The following is a 15,846-nucleotide window of genomic DNA, read 5'->3' as shown; positions in this document are numbered from 1 at the left end:
TATATATATATATATATATATATATATATATATAAATACATTTGTTCTATATGTGTGGTGTCTGCAGGGCCCATGCAGACCACCCACAAAACACTAAAAAGGTTTTGTATTTTTTTTTTTTAACATTAATAGAATAAAATACAAAATGAACAAATATTTATGGCACAGCACATAAGCTAACAAGCCAGCGGCATAAATATTTGTACTCTTTCATTTTAATTTTTTATTTTATTCTATTAATGTTTTAAAAAATATACAAAACCTTTTTAGTGGGCCCTGCAGACACCACACATTTAGCACAAATTTATTTATTTATTTATATATATATACTAGCGGAGTACCCGACTTTGCCCGGTTTTTCCTTCCTAATCCTTGTTGTGGAGGAAAATCAACAGAGGAAGCTTTTGACTTCATATCCCGTCCTCATATATTGTTGTCATATTCCAACCCCATATCCTGTCCTTATATCCCGTCCTTATATCCCGTCCTCCTATCCCATCCTCCTATTCCGTCCTCCTATCCCAACCTCCTATCCCGACCTCCTATGTCGACCTCCTATCCCGACCTCCTATCCCATCCTCCTATCCTGTCCTCATATCCCGTCCCCCTATCCCGACCTCCTATCCTGTCCTCATATCCCGACCTCCTATCCCGACTTCCTATCCCGACTTCCTATACCGTCCTCATATCCCGACCTCATATCCCGACCTCCTATCCCGACCTCCTATCCCAACTTCCTATCCCGACCTCCTATCCTGACCTCATATCCCGACTTCCTATCCCGACCTCCTATCTCGTCCTCCTATCTCGACCTCCTATCCTGACCTCCTTTCCCAACCTCCTATCCTGACCTCCTATCCCGACCTCCTATCCTGACCTCCTATCCTGACCTCCTATCCCGACCTCCTATCTCAACCTCCTATCTCGACCTCCTATCTCGACCTCCTATCTCGACCTCCTATCCCGACCTCCTATCCCGACCGTATGGAAGTTATGTGGGAACATACATTTCCCATTGATTTGCATGGGACTTTAAATAAAAAACCCAACCTTCACAAATGGGGGTAGTTAAGGGTTAAATTAACTATCCTATATTTTAATATAAGTATAAGTAACATGTGACCAAGTATTATCGAAATATCTCCAGCTTTTTGGAAGTTATGCAGTAACATATATTTCCCATAGACTTGTATGGGACTTTAAACAAAAACCCCGACCCTGGCAAATGGGGGTGAGTAAGGGTTAAATCATCATTCCTATGTTTGTTGTTGACATACAATACAGACCAAAAGTTTGGACACACTTTCTCATTCAGAGTTTTCTTTATTTTCATGACTATGAAAATTGTAGATTCACACTGAAGGCATCAAAACTATGAATTAACACATGTGGAATTATAGACATAACAAAAAAGTTTGAAAATTATGTCATATTCTAGGTTCTAGTCACCTTTTACTTTGATTACTGCTTTCCACACTCTTGGCATTCTCTTGATGAGCTTCAAGAGGTAGTCACCTGAAATGGTCTTCCAACAGTCTTGAAGGAGTTCCCAGAGATGCTTAGCACTTGTTGGCCCTTTTTAGCCTTCACTCCGCGGTCCAGCTCACCCAAAACCATCTCGATTGGGTTCAGGTCCGGGGACTGTGGAGGCCAGGTCATCTGGCGCAGCACCCCATCATTCTCCTTCTTGGTCAAATAGCCCTTACACAGCCTGGAGGTTTGTTTGGGGTCATTGTCCTGTTGAAAAATAAATGATGGTCCAACTAAACACAAACTGGATGGAATAGCATGCCACTGCAAGATGCTGTGGTAGCCATGCTGGTTCAGTATGCCTTCAATTTTGAATAAATCCCCAACAGTGTCACCAGCAAAGAACCCTCACATCATCACACCTATGAAGTGAAGACCATTTCAGGTGACTACCTCTTGAAGCTCATCAAGAGAATGCCAAGAGTGTGCAAAGCAGTAATCAAAGCAAAAGGTGGCTACTTTGAAGAACGTAGAATATGACATATTTTCAGTTGTTTCACACTTTTTTGCTATGTCTATAATTCCACGTGTTAATTCATACTTTTAATGCCTTCAATGTGAATCTACAATTTTCATAGTCATGAAAAGAAAGAAAACTCTGAATGAGAAGGTGTTTCCAAACTTTTGGTCTGTATTGTATAAGTAACATGTGTGCCAAGTTTCATGTTAATATCTTTAGCCGTTTGGACGTGATGCTGGAACATACACACATACACACATTGAGTTATATATATATATATATATATATATATATATAAATTTTTTTATCAATAAACACCATCTATTATCAAATATTCATTTCTCTCAGCATTTACCTTACACTCCTCACACACAGAATCTAACTTCAGAACGGTAACCTTTATCTCTTCATTTGTTTTTCTAAATAAGGCAACCCCTTTAATTCTACATACAATGTAACTGCGGATCATTTTCTTTTCTGAAATATTCTTTTTTCCCCTTCAGTTTGTAAACTACCCTGAGAATTTTGTAGACTGTCACTTACAATCCATGATCATGGTGCTGTCAGACACAGCCTTGGCTGAGATCATAGTATATGTACAGTATATGCACTGTACTCTAGGAAAGTGCATTAGAATAGATACTGTATAGTTTAGACTGCCACAAAGTGCTTGGTGTAATAGTATATTCAGGTGTGGCTGTGCTGCATTTTTTGACACCGGGCTGAGAACTGGATGGCAGTAAAAGCATGCCGTTTTAGCACAGGTTGCCTTCTCGTGCAGATAGCATAGGTAAAAAACTGTATGCCATGGGCCAACAACTAATCTCCTGCAACCCACTACCTTAGTTTATGCTTTGTTTAATTATATATCTAAGAGGACTTGTGGCCAAATCCCCCTCCCCCCACCCAAAAAAATAATAAAAAAAAAGAAGAATTTACTGTCTCACTAAATAGCTTAGGGGAGGCTGATCACACACCCTTTTGCAGGTTCTTGATATGGCGTCCTGGTTTCAAGATATCAGGGTTTATAGCTCGTCTGACAATTCAGGGAATCAGTCAGATGGGTGTAAAGTTAATGTTATATATCAGTATATAAATAACATAACCCCTATTTGCAGGATAGGGGATAAGTGCCAGATCATGGGGGGGGGGGGGGGGGGGTCCGACTTCGCACTCTGCATGAATAATGTCTGTTGACCCCCACACGAAACTGTGGCCAACATACCTCCTCCATGCATCTCTATGAGAGAGCCTGGAAATACAGCAGAGAGACGGGAACAGGCGAAAGATCACGGGGGTCCAAGCAGTCCCCCCTCTCCGCGTGATCTAACACTTATTCCCAATCCTGCGGATAGGGGACATGTTTTTTTTAAGACTTCATAATGCCTTTATTTTTAATAATGGGAATAAGATGATCATTGTACTCACTGTATAATCCCACCCATCACCTAATAGTCACTCCCATTATTAATAGTAAGGTCACATCTATCTAATTTCCTGAATTGCTAGACAAACTATAAACCTTCATATCTCGTAAGAAACTGTAATAGGGTGTATGATCGGGGCAACATGAGAATTAAAAAAATAATGCAACCTCATTTTTGGGGGGTTGGCCACAGGTCCTCTCTAACAGGAAGTCATTAGTCAGTAGTATTTTAAATAACCCATTGGGTGGGTGGGGATGGGATCAAAATGTAAATTCCAACCAAACAAAAAACTGTGAACCGATGCAGTAGTTAAATAAATGCATGAATAGAAGGACTATAAATAGAGTACACACCAATCTCTGCATAGCCATCATCTCAGTCCTGGGCATTTTTCTGCAATACGGTTAATCAATGCTTAGTACTTAGTATCTTTTCACTAAAGAGTGATAATCTTCCACCAGACACTTACATTCCCATGTATTGACATCTTTCTGCTACCACTAAGAAATCTGAAGTGCCAACTACATGTGTATTCAAATCGAACCCCCTTGTTAACATTGCAAGTGGCTGAGATTTTGCTTAAAATGTTTGCCATAGCCGATTGTTCTCTCCATGGCCTTAAAGGGGTTATCCAGGAAAAAACGTTTATATATATATATATATATATATATATATATATATATATATATCAACTGTCTACAGAAAGTTAAACAGATTTGTAAATCACTTCTATTAAAAAATCTTAATCCTTTCAGTACTTATGAGCTTCTGAAGTTAAGATTGTTCTTTTCTGTCTAAGTTCTCTCTGATGACACCTGTCTCGGGAAACACCCAGTTTAGAAGCAAACACCCAGTTTAGAAGCAAATCTAGAATACAATATAAAGTATAGGGCAGTGATCTTCAACCAGCGGACCTCCAGATGTTGCAAAACTACAACTCCCAGCATCGCCCTCCATCACTGTCGCCGCGTCCCCGTGGTGTCCCCGTTGCTCCGGAATGTCTCTGTTACCCGGTATACTCGCTCTCCGTCGCCGCCATCACGTCACTACGCACGCCGCTCCAATTGGATGACGGGACGGCGTGCGCGACAACGTGATGACGACGAAGGAGAGCGCCGGCCATGCAGGGGATCCCGGCATGGAGCAGACACCGAGGAGGCAGGTAAGGTCCCTCTCGGTGCAGCAGGGTTAGTGTCCCTTTCGCTTCAGACGCGGCGGTCAGCTTTGATCGCCGCGTCTGAAGGGTTAATACAGGGCATCACCGCGATCAGTGATGTCCTGTATTAGCCGCGGGTCCCGGCCGTTGATGGCCGCAGGGACTGCCGCAATAGGACAGGGTTTTAATGTGTATTCGCCGTATAAGACACAGTTTTGGGGAAGAAAAAGGTGGTCAAATCATTTGTACGAACAATAGGACAAACTATCGATTGGACGTATTTAAGTGTCGGTACTCTGTTTGTACTTTCTGTCTTGAAATAATAAAAAAAAAAGTTCAACATCATTTACACTGCATGCCTTCAGAAACCTAAAATATAGCTGAGAAGCCATATATTTCCACTAATGCACTCAACTGGCAGAGATATATAAGACTCTAGAAGCACTGGTATAGTTATGTGCCTTTTGTCTAGATGCATCTTGAAAACAAAAACAGTGCTCAAAATTGGGGCTAAAATACTGTGCAAATGAGCTGCAGGTTTTATGCACATGGCCATATAATGGATCTGTGTTGTAAGGAACTATAATAAGGAACCCATATAAATCTGTAGAACTAAACTGTTCTTATAGAAACTTATCATTTTACAGAATGACTGATGGATTTCCCACTGCCCCTTTGCCAGTTTTTCCAAATAATGGCTGATAAATGGGATAAATGTTCAAAATAAACCATAAAGTCAAATTTCTACCCTGTGTATGATCGGCTTAAGGCCCTATTGGATACCAAGATCATAACAGAGAATTCAGAGGACTAACATGAAACCTATTGAAAAGCTGATCTAATGGAGCATGGTGTCAGTGTGACCAGTGTTTATGTACACGCCACCAGTCAAGGGCGGCTGTTATAGCCATCTACACCGTCTGGCTATACATTACATTCAGATTGTTTTTTAGACTCTTTCACTTTTTTACATTTTGTTTCGTTAAGGGGGTACTCTGGTGGAAAACATTTTTTTTTTTAAATCAACTGGTGCCAGAAAGTCAAACAGATTTGTAAATGACTTCTATTAAAAAAAATTTACCTTTCCAGTACTTTTTAGCAGCTGTATGCTGCAGAGGAAGTTCTATTCTTTTTGAATTTCTTTTTTTGTCTTGTCCACAGTGCTCTCTGCTGACACCTCTGTCCATGTCAGGAACTGTCCAGAAGAGCAGCATAGGTTTGCAATGGGGATTTTCTCCTGCTCTGGACAGTTCCTGATATGGGCATCAGGTGTCAGCAGAGAGCACTGTGGACAAGACAAAAAAGTAGCATACAGCTGCTAAAAAGTACTGGAAGGGTAAAGATTTTTTAATAGAAGTCATTTACAAATCTGTAAGAAAATGTTTTCCACCAGAGTACTCCTTTACTTGAGCTGAAATAAAAATGCTAAATTTTAAAAAGCAAAATCAAAAAATTATAATGAACATAATTATTCAGACCCTTAGCTCTGACTCAGCTCCAAAGATACTGTGTGCAGAAGGATAAAACTGTCAGATGGAGCACTCCACCAATATGGGCTTTATGGTTTAGTAGCCAGGAAGAAGCCGCTCATCAGTAAAAGATTTATGAAAACCCACCTGGAGTTTGCAAAAATGAACTTTCAGACTGTGAAAAATAAGATTCTGTAGTCTGATGAAAACAAAATGTTACTTTCTGGCCTAAATTCTACGCATCATGTCTGGAGGAATCCAAGTACTGCTCATCACCTTCTCAATACCATCTCTACAGTAAAGCATGGTGGTGAAAGCATGAAAGCGGAGATATTCTTAATGAAAACCTAATCCCTCTGGACCTCAAACTGGGCCAAAGGTTCACTTTCCAATAAGATAATGACCCTAAGTACACAGCCAAGACAACACAGGAGTGGCTTAGGGACAACTATGTGACTGTCCTTGAGTGGCCCAGTCAGAGCCCTGACTTAAACTCACTCCAATATCTCTGAAGAGACCTGAAAATGACTTCCACTGATGGTCCCCATCCAACCTGACAGAGCTTGAGAGGGTCTGCAGAGAAGAATGGCAGAAAATCCCTAAATCCAGGAGCAAACCTTGTGGCCTCATCCCCCAAGAAAACTGCAGGCTGTAATCACTGCCAAAGATGCTTGGTAACCGAGTAAAGAGTCTGAATACTTATTTTAATGTAATATTTTAGATTTTCCATTTTATTACATGTGCAAACATTTCTTATATTCAGTTTTCTCATTACAAGGTACTGGGTGTAGATTAACAGGGCAAAACCTAAATGTTGTTGATCTTATTACCATAAAGTGAATGCAATGTATGTGAATGAATAATACCCTACTCCAACCTTAAATAAGCTTTTGGGTCAAAATGCTAACCAGATTTTGACTAATAAATAAAGTACTGGGACCACCATCTACAAGTCAGAATGGAGAGCCACTGCAAAAAGTGTTTTTTTTTCTAGTACAGACCCAAAACAATGCAAATCAATAACTTTCATTTTGTGTCATTGTGTCGGACTGTTCAAAGGAGTACCATTGGAACTGAAGCAGTGGGAGATTGCTGGGGTGAGTACTGTTTTTTAATACATATATATATGTTATTTTTTTTTTACCAAGTCTACTTCCCAGTCAATTACAGACACAATGCTTTGAGTAAATGACGTATTTGTGTATGCATTACTACAGATTTCCATTTTCCATCCCTTAAAGTCGAAATGATGAATAACTGCTGCTGCGATCGATAAGTACAACAAGGCAATCTCCACATGCCAGCAGACATCTCATGCTGATATTAAAGCTGGAAAGAAAAGGCTGCTAATATATTCACTGGGATGAAACAGATAATGGATGATTGTTCAATGAAATGATTTTACCATACAAAGTAAATCCGGGCTTATTTAACTCCTATCTTTGACACACTGTAGCCGCCTTTCACACACAAGCACTGCTGACAATAAAAATAAAGTAAGTCGTAATCTTCCTTGTGCAATTGCAGTCATTACTTGTCTTTTCTATAAGCCTTCAGAGGAGATTTGGATTACATGACTCAGGGTTACTGCAAGCCAACAAGATAACAGACAGAAACTAGACCAATTACTTTGTTATCAATACAGGAAGAAAACAAACACAACTTCTGTACTTCTCTAACTAGAAATCATCTGGGCAAGGCGACACTACATCATAGATCCAGCTCGGAGATTCCAGATTTGCATCTGGTACGATAAAGACAAAGCACAATCTATATCACAAGTATTAAGAGTTTAAGGTATCGGCGTAATTTACGACTGGTTGTAGAAAAGCAAAGTTTCTCAGATGTAGCAGGGTTGAGTTTATTCTTTGCAATGACTCCTATTGTTATGTATGTGCTTAGACTGCAGGTGAATCCTGCTGCGTTATCTCATTGCACAACCAACGCTGTCCTGAAGAGTTCAATGGGGAATTTAAAATCAGTGATTGTAAAATCAAGGAATCAGAATATATTAGTGTGATTTAACTGAATCCCCAAATTCTCTAATGTCCATTCATGTTTCATCTTACCGTCAAAGGTCATCTGTGGCCGAAAACAACTTATCCCCTATCCACAGGGGGGATAAGTATTTGATCGCGGGGGGTCCAACCGCTGGGACCAATCCCCCCCCCCCCCCCCCCACGCGATTTCCTACATGGGGCCACGGCTCTGCCGCAGCTCTCCCATGCAGGAGGCATGCCGGACGCAGCATGACGATGCGGTTGACACGCCCCCTCCATGTAGTTCTATGGGAGAGGTGGGGAGGCAGCGTTCGTGCCTCCCCGCCTCTCTCATAGAACTGTATGGGGAGGGGCGGAGAGGGGGCTTAACCGTCGACCTCTCTAGGTCGACGCTACGTGCATTAGCGCCCACACTGAGTGCTAATGCGGGAGCCCCGTGCAGGAGATCGCGAGCAGTCCCAGCGGTCGATCTTCCCGCGATCAGACACTTATCCTGTGGATAGGGGATAAGTGTTATAACGCCGCAGATGTCCTTTAAACAGTTAACATTTCTCTGCCAAGGAAACTGGGTGTGATGGGTGTTTAATATGCAGCTATCAATGAACTGGAGATCAGTCTTTGTTATACAGAAAATGCAGCTGGAAAGCGTATCTAAATGCATTGTGCTTCCTAGGATTTGCCTTTAAATAGAGTGAGGATTTCCTGTCAGTTCCAAAGAACACTTTAGTTTCCAGCTGCAGTAGTGGCACTATAGATAGACTGAGGTGGAGCAAGACAGGACCTGTCAGTTCACCGGGACCCAGCAATCTTCCATCTACTATCTCTTAATCTGTAAGAAACAGTCATCCTATATATCAGATAGGAGAAATGGCGTGTATAATAGTCAGACATCTGCGTTAAAAGAAAACTGCATTACCTTTGTATGTCCAATTCTTTATCCATATAATCCACAGAAGAACCAATTGCAAAGTACAGAATGAGGAAAACTTCTGTGCACTAGGATGGATCTCAGTCCTGCGTCCTCCGCTGACTTCAGCTTGGTTTTAGGAGCCTGTTGAAATCCTCAATGGAATAATAGCAGCACATGCAGCCAGGATACACCAGACCTATGATTTCAGCACTGCCACTTCCCAGTCCAAACACCCAAGCTGACACTAACCATACAGCCTCTACTACTGACTCCTGTCCCTCCCATAAAGCCAGCCCTATCCTCCCCTGCTGCAGCAGCTGATCCACAGAAGAAACCTACCCCTCCTTTTCCTTCCCTTCCACTCCCCAGCCAAAGGGTTGAGGCTGTAGGATATGTCTCTGGAGAACTGCCAATTCAGAGCAGTCAAATTATTTCTCCAGTCCTTGAGAAGTCAACCACTGTTTTCGAGCATTTTTCCTTGATACAGATGAAATGAACATTTTCCTTGTATCTTTTCATGTTGGGAGGGCTTGTGTTTTGTATTTTTATTATGTTGTAGAGATATTTTCATTATGTATGTAGTATCTATAGACGGCAGGGAGACTCACATTGTTCCTTGTCCCCAGCGAGGCTGCCAATCTAATTTCTCTGCAAATACACTTCATAGAAAGCCAATTAACCTTAGTGTGTATTGGAAGAGAAAGAAGGGGGCAATACACACAGTTAAAAGTGTGTATGTATTCCCCCTTTGGTAAATGCCAATAGAAGTGAATTTATTACTTTATTCGCATGGTGTGCGTTATTTTATGTTTGCTAGCTTTTTTTCTTTTTGCAACATTTGCTATACTGATGTCCAAGAGGATCCAAAGTAGCCGAGCCGCCAGTCAAACTGTAGGGCCATGGTGAAGACCAAGAGCCAGATAAGAAGGAGCTCTAGAACCATGTAAGGTGAGTTACAGCCACCTTCTCCCTACATATTAGGGGGCAGTCACATCACACTTTGGTTGTAAACCATGGTATTTTGACATATATATGTGGTTTCCCGGTACTGCATCCTATCCGCTACCTGTGTATATAGGTCCCCATAGCCAGAGTCCCTAGGACGTCGGGATCTTTTTGTCTAGTCTGCCCTTGTCACCTCTCATCTAGTCATTAAGCTAATAGTTTATCCAGGATTTATGCAAATATAATAGTATTAATGTAAATAACTACCGTATTTATCGGCGTATAACACGCACTTTTTAGGCTAAAATTTTTAGCCTAAAGTCTGTGTGCGTGTTATACGCCAATACACCCCCAGGAAAGGCAGGGGGAGAGAGGCCGTCGCTGCCCGCTTCTCTCCCCCTGCCTTTCCTGGGGTCTAGAGCGCTGCTGTCGGCCCTTCTCACCCCCTGGCTATCGGCGCCGCTGCCCGTTCTGTCCCCCTGACTATCGGTGCCGGCGCCCCATTGCCGGCGCCGATAGCCAGGGGGAGAGAAGGGGCAGCGGCACCCATTGCCGGCGCCGCTGCCCCGTTGCCTCCCCCCATCCCCGGTGGCATAATTACCTGAGTCGGGTCCGCGCTGCTGCAGGCCTCCGGCGTGCGTCCCCGGCGTCGTTGCTATGCGCTGAGCGCCACGCCGTGCATAGCAACAACGCAGGGGACGCACACCGGAGGCCTGCAGCAGCGCAGACCCGACTCAGGTAATTCCTGGGGGTATATCGGGGTATACACGCGGACACACGCACCCTCATTTTACCATTGATATTTGGGTAAAAAACTTTTTTTACCCAAATATCCTTGGTAAAATGAGGGTGCGTGTTATAGGCCGGTGCGTGGTATACCCCGATAAATACGGTAGTTAATTACTTGTCCGGAGCGTAGCAGGACCTGCGGGTCACGTGATCATGTAAACTCTATGGTTTTTGCTTAAGGACCTTTGGAGGTCCCTGTGACGTGTTGCATCCATCATTCTTTGTGACGGTGAGTGACAGATATTCAGACCAATCAGAATAACCCCGCCCCTACCCATATAAGGGAGCGGCGGCCATTATTCTCTCTCTTGTTCCCGGGCTGTCAAACGAGCAGGATCTGCACAACTATCTTCCGCAGTGAGTTAGGCCCGAGCCTTGCGGCAACGGCTGATCTATTCAGAATCGTGAGTGTATCAATCCCTAAGCACTCTGCAAGATCAAGGGACCTTATCTATCCCCTAAATCCGGACGGATCTTCGCAAATTACCCTTAATTCAGAGATTTGTATTACAATTCAAGGTCCGCAACAACTGTCAGTCACTGAACTACATAGAGACTGTTTGCATGAGACTGTTATTGTGCATTGGATGTACCACAAGCATTTCAGTAAAGTTTATCCAAGTTCAAGTACCTTGTGGACCAGTCATTTTATACATGCACCTATCGTTACTGGGAAGGGCGGCGATAGGCCGGAGAATGACCTCAGCATACTAGCCCTCAGCCTGGCGTCACGAACTATAGGGTTAACATTAACCCCTCGTATACCGAAACAACACCCCAACTACCATACACCCCCCCAAGGGCTACCACATATATATATATACACACACACATATATATATATATATATATATCATCCAAGTGGTATAGGTCAAAGCAAAAAGTATGCAGACTCCCAATATCAAAAAGGCTGTGGTCTTTATTTAGGTCATCAGCAGTGCAATGTTTCGGCTATAGTGTAGCCTTTGTCAAGCATGAATACAAAGTGAATAAAGTGCATATATATAGATCTCAAAAACAATCTGATTGGTACAACATCAGGTGCAAATGTTCACAATTAAACATAGTTACCACCCATAGAGTTTTTCATTGGTTAACCCCTTAAGGACCAAGGACGTACCGGTACGTCCTTGGTCCTGCTCTTCTGATATAAAGCGGGGTTACACAGTAACCCCGCGTCATATTGTCACGGTTCGGCAGGCAGGAGGTGGATCCTCTGTGTCAGAGAGGGTTTGGCGTGGACCGTGTCGGTGGACCGGTTCTAAGTAGCTACTGGTTTTCACCAGAGCCCGCCGCAAAGCGGGATGGTCTTGCAGCGGCGGTAGCAACCAGGTCGTATCCACCGGCAACGGCTCAACCTCTCTGACTGCTGAGATAGGCATGGTACAAGGGATAAGGCAAGAGCAAGGTCGGACGTAGCAGAAGGTCAGGGCAGGCAGCAAGGATCGTAGTCAGGGGCAACGGCAGGAGGTCTGGAACACAGGCTAGGAACACTCAAGGAAAGGCTTTCTCTGGCACAAGGGCAACAAGATCCGGCGAGGGAGTGCAGGGGAAGTGAGGTATAAGTAGGGAGTGCACAGGTGGAAACTAATCAAGGTGATTGGGCCAGGCACCATCATTGGTGCACTGGCCCTTTAAATTGCAGAGACCCGGCGCGCGCGCGCCCTAAGGAGCGGGGCCACGCGCACAGGGACAACACAGACGGGGAACGGGTCAGGTACGGGGACCGAGATGCGCATCGCGAGCGGGAACAATATCGCAGCGCACCCGGTCAGCAGGTCTGACCGGAGCGCTGCGAATTAAAGAACGCTGCGAGTGCTTCGGGGAGGAGCGGAGACCCGGAGCGCTCAGCGTAACAGTACCCCCCCCCCCTTGGGTCTTCCCCTCTTCTTGGAGCCTGAGAACCTGAGGATAATACTTTTGTCCAGGATGTTGTCCTCAGGTTCCCAAGATCTCTCCTCTGAGCACTCAACTACAAAGGGTCCAAGATAACGTGGTCCCAGATTAAAACTAGGGACACGGAAGCGGATATACTTGGTGGAGAGCCACACAAAAACAGGAGGAGTTCTTCTTTTTTCTTCGGCAAGCTTCTTCACCCGGGATGAGGCTAGTATGAGGGATTTTAGAGTCTTTTTCCAGATGGTGGCGAAGCCCCGGGAAACCACATCAACAGCGGGCACACAAGAAGGCGTGGGGGTGGAGAGGGAGGGAAGAGGGTCAAGCTTGGCACGGGGCAGAGTGTTAACAGGACGGGGGCTGTGAGGAGGAGACACAGCATAGTCCAGATAGGCCTTGGGGAGACCAGGTAAAGGGGGAGACACAGAGGTTTGACTGACGGGACTGGGAGCAGACGTGAGGCATTTTCTGTGACAAGAAGCACCCCAGCTCATGATCTCCCCGGTGGTCCAGACAAGGGTAGAGGAGTGGCGTTGGAGCCATGGCAGACCGAGGAGGACTTCAGAGGAGCATTTGGGCAAAACAAAAAGTTCCATGCTCAAGAGCAGGGGTTCTGTGCGGTAACGCACAGTGCAGTATAGAAGTAAATCTTCTTTCTTTCTGCGGCGAGTCCTCTCTTCAGGGGTCAGGCGAGACCGATCCACTTGCATAGCCTCCTCGGCTGGAGGCACAGGGGTGGATTGCAAAGGATACTGTGAGAGAGGTGCTCCGAGCGGTGTGGCACATGGCAGGGCCTTCCCAGGCAGGAGACCATGGCAGAGTCTAGAGTCCCCATCAAATTTGTCCGGCAGGGACAAGCAGGGGTTAGGAGCGGCCAGTCGCTGCGGAGGAGTTGCAGGAGCCGGCGGAGGAGATGGTTGTTGCTGTTGCAGCTGCTGTGTCTGTGACTGAAGTTGCTGTATCTGCGGCATCAGCTGCTGTATCTGTGACTGAAGTTGCTGTGTCACGGTGGTCAAGTATGCCAGCTGGTGATTTCGTTGGGTGATCATTAGGGATTGCTGGGCAATCACCGTGGAAATGTCGGCAAGACTTGACAGCGGCACCTCAGCGGAATCCATGGCCGGATCTACTGTCACGGTTCGGCAGGCAGGAGGTGGATCCTCTGTGTCAGAGAGGGTTTGGAGTGGACCGTGTCGGTGGACCGGTTCTAAGTAGCTACTGGTTTTCACCAGAGCCCGCCGCAAAGCGGGATGGTCTTGCAGCGGCGGTAGCAACCAGGTCGTATCCACCGGCAACGGCTCAACCTCTCTGACTGCTGAGATAGGCATGGTACAAGGGACAAGGCAAGAACAAGGTCGGACGTAGCAGAAGGTCAGGGCAGGCAGCAAGGATCGTAGTCAGGGGCAACGGCAGGAGGTCTGGAACACAGGCTAGGAACACTCAAGGAAAGGCTTTCTCTGGCACAAGGGCAACAAGATCCGGCGAGGGAGTGCAGGGGAAGTGAGGTATAAGTAGGGAGTGCACAGGTGGAAACTAATCAAGGTGATTGGGCCAGGCACCATCATTGGTGCACTGGCCCTTTAAATTGCAGAGACCCGGCGCGCGCGCGCCCTAAGGAGCGGGGCCACGCGCACAGGGACAACACAGACGGGGAACGGGTCAGGTACAGGGACCGAGATGCGCATCGCGAGCGGGCGCGTCCCGCATCGCGAGTCGCATCCCGGCTGGGAGCAATATCGCAGCGCACCCGGTCAGCAGGTCTGACCTATAACACTGCAAAAAAAAAGTGAAAAAAAAAAGTGAATAAAGATCATTTAACTCCTCCCCTATTAAAGTTTGAATCACCCCCCTTTTCCAATAAAAAAAAAAAACACAGTGTAAATAAAAATAAAAATAAACATATGTGGTATCACCGCGTGTGGAAATGTCCGAATTATAAAAATATATAATTAATTAAACCGCTCGGTCAATGGCATGCGCGCAAAAAAATTCCAAAGTCCAAAATAGTGCATTTTTGGTCACTTTCTATATTATTTAAAAATGAATAAAAAGTGATCAATAAGTCCTATCAATGCAAAAATGGTACCGTTAAAAACTTCAGATCACGGCACAAAAAATGAGCCCCCATACCGCCCCATACACGGAAAAATAAAAAAGTTATAGGGGTCAGAAGATGACAATTTTAAACGTGTTAATTTTCCTGCATGTAGTTATGATTTTTTCCAGAAGTCCGACAAAATCAAACCTATATAAGTAGGGTATCATTTTAATCGTATGGACCTACAGAATACATATCAGGTGTCATTTTTACCGAAAAATGTACTACGTAGAAACGGAAGCCCCCAAAAGTTACAAAACAGCGTTTTTTTTTTTTCAATTTTGTCGCACAATGATTTTTTTCCTGCTTCACCATAGATTTTTGGGCAAAATGACTGACGTCATTACAAAGTAGAATTGGTGGCGCAAAAAATAAGCCATCATTTGGATTTTTAGGTGTAAATTTGAAAGAGTTATGATTTTTTAAAGGCAAGGAGCAAAAAACGAAAATGCAAAAACGGAAAAACCTCCGGTCCTTAAGGGGTTAATAAAAACATGTGACCATGTTGTCATGGTAATCAACAAGTAAACAAATGTGAAAAGTGTTATAGGCATATATAAAGTGCATATTCTCATATTCCCTTAAAAGTGTTGGGCTCAGATGAAACTAACCAAAGTATGGATGCTGACCTATATCCCCGATCCTGCCAAACAGCGTCTTATTGTGTACCAGCCTCTCGTGCATGTAAGCACCGTTTGTACACAGACCTATTGCGCCTGCGTGTATCCCTGTGCACCACTCCTCCTTTGTTTAATTGGCTACATGCTGCCCTTACCCTTATCGATCTAGTTTTCACTATTGCGCATGCGCCGGATCGCCACGCAAGCGCATTGCTATATGGTTCTCCGTCCGTGCGTGTCAATCATAGACCTCCGCTACAGACAACGGAAAAGTTGTGCGCAGGCACGGGAGCCGACAGACGAGGGCTGGAAAAATCCATCACCCGTCCGCAATCCCCGCGGCCACGCACTAAATCTGAGATATGAATGCTAATAATAAATGGGGGAAGGTGCAAAATATAATTTAATATCATAACTGTGCTTACATGAGGCTGATGGACCAACAAGGCGCTGTTTGTATATCAATACTTACTACAAGTATATTTTATTTACATAGGAGTTTATTAATATTAATCCACATACAAAGCAGTAATTTAACATAGGGGT

At 44.4% G+C, this 15,846-nt stretch overlaps 1 protein-coding gene across 6 annotated transcripts in view; it reads right to left on the bottom strand.

Moving 5' to 3' along the window:
- PLEKHG1 (pleckstrin homology and RhoGEF domain containing G1) overlaps nucleotides 1–9,224 on the bottom strand; it is a 247,112-nt gene extending 237,888 nt beyond the window's left edge. For 5 of the 6 annotated variants that reach the window (XM_056567337.1, XM_056567336.1, XM_056567340.1 and 2 more), the window contains exon 1: nucleotides 8,959–9,224. The gene's annotated coding sequence lies outside the window, so the exon portion shown is untranslated. Of the gene's footprint in view, nucleotides 1–8,111; nucleotides 8,220–8,958 lie in introns of those variants that run through there. The other variant, XM_056567338.1, reaches the window with a different exon arrangement.
- Between the last annotated feature and the right edge of the window lie 6,622 nt (nucleotides 9,225–15,846).

This window comes from Hyla sarda, chromosome 3, assembly GCF_029499605.1.
Source record: "Hyla sarda isolate aHylSar1 chromosome 3, aHylSar1.hap1, whole genome shotgun sequence".
NCBI lineage: Eukaryota > Metazoa > Chordata > Amphibia > Anura > Hylidae > Hyla > Hyla sarda.
This window is presented reverse-complemented; position numbering and strand designations above follow the sequence as displayed.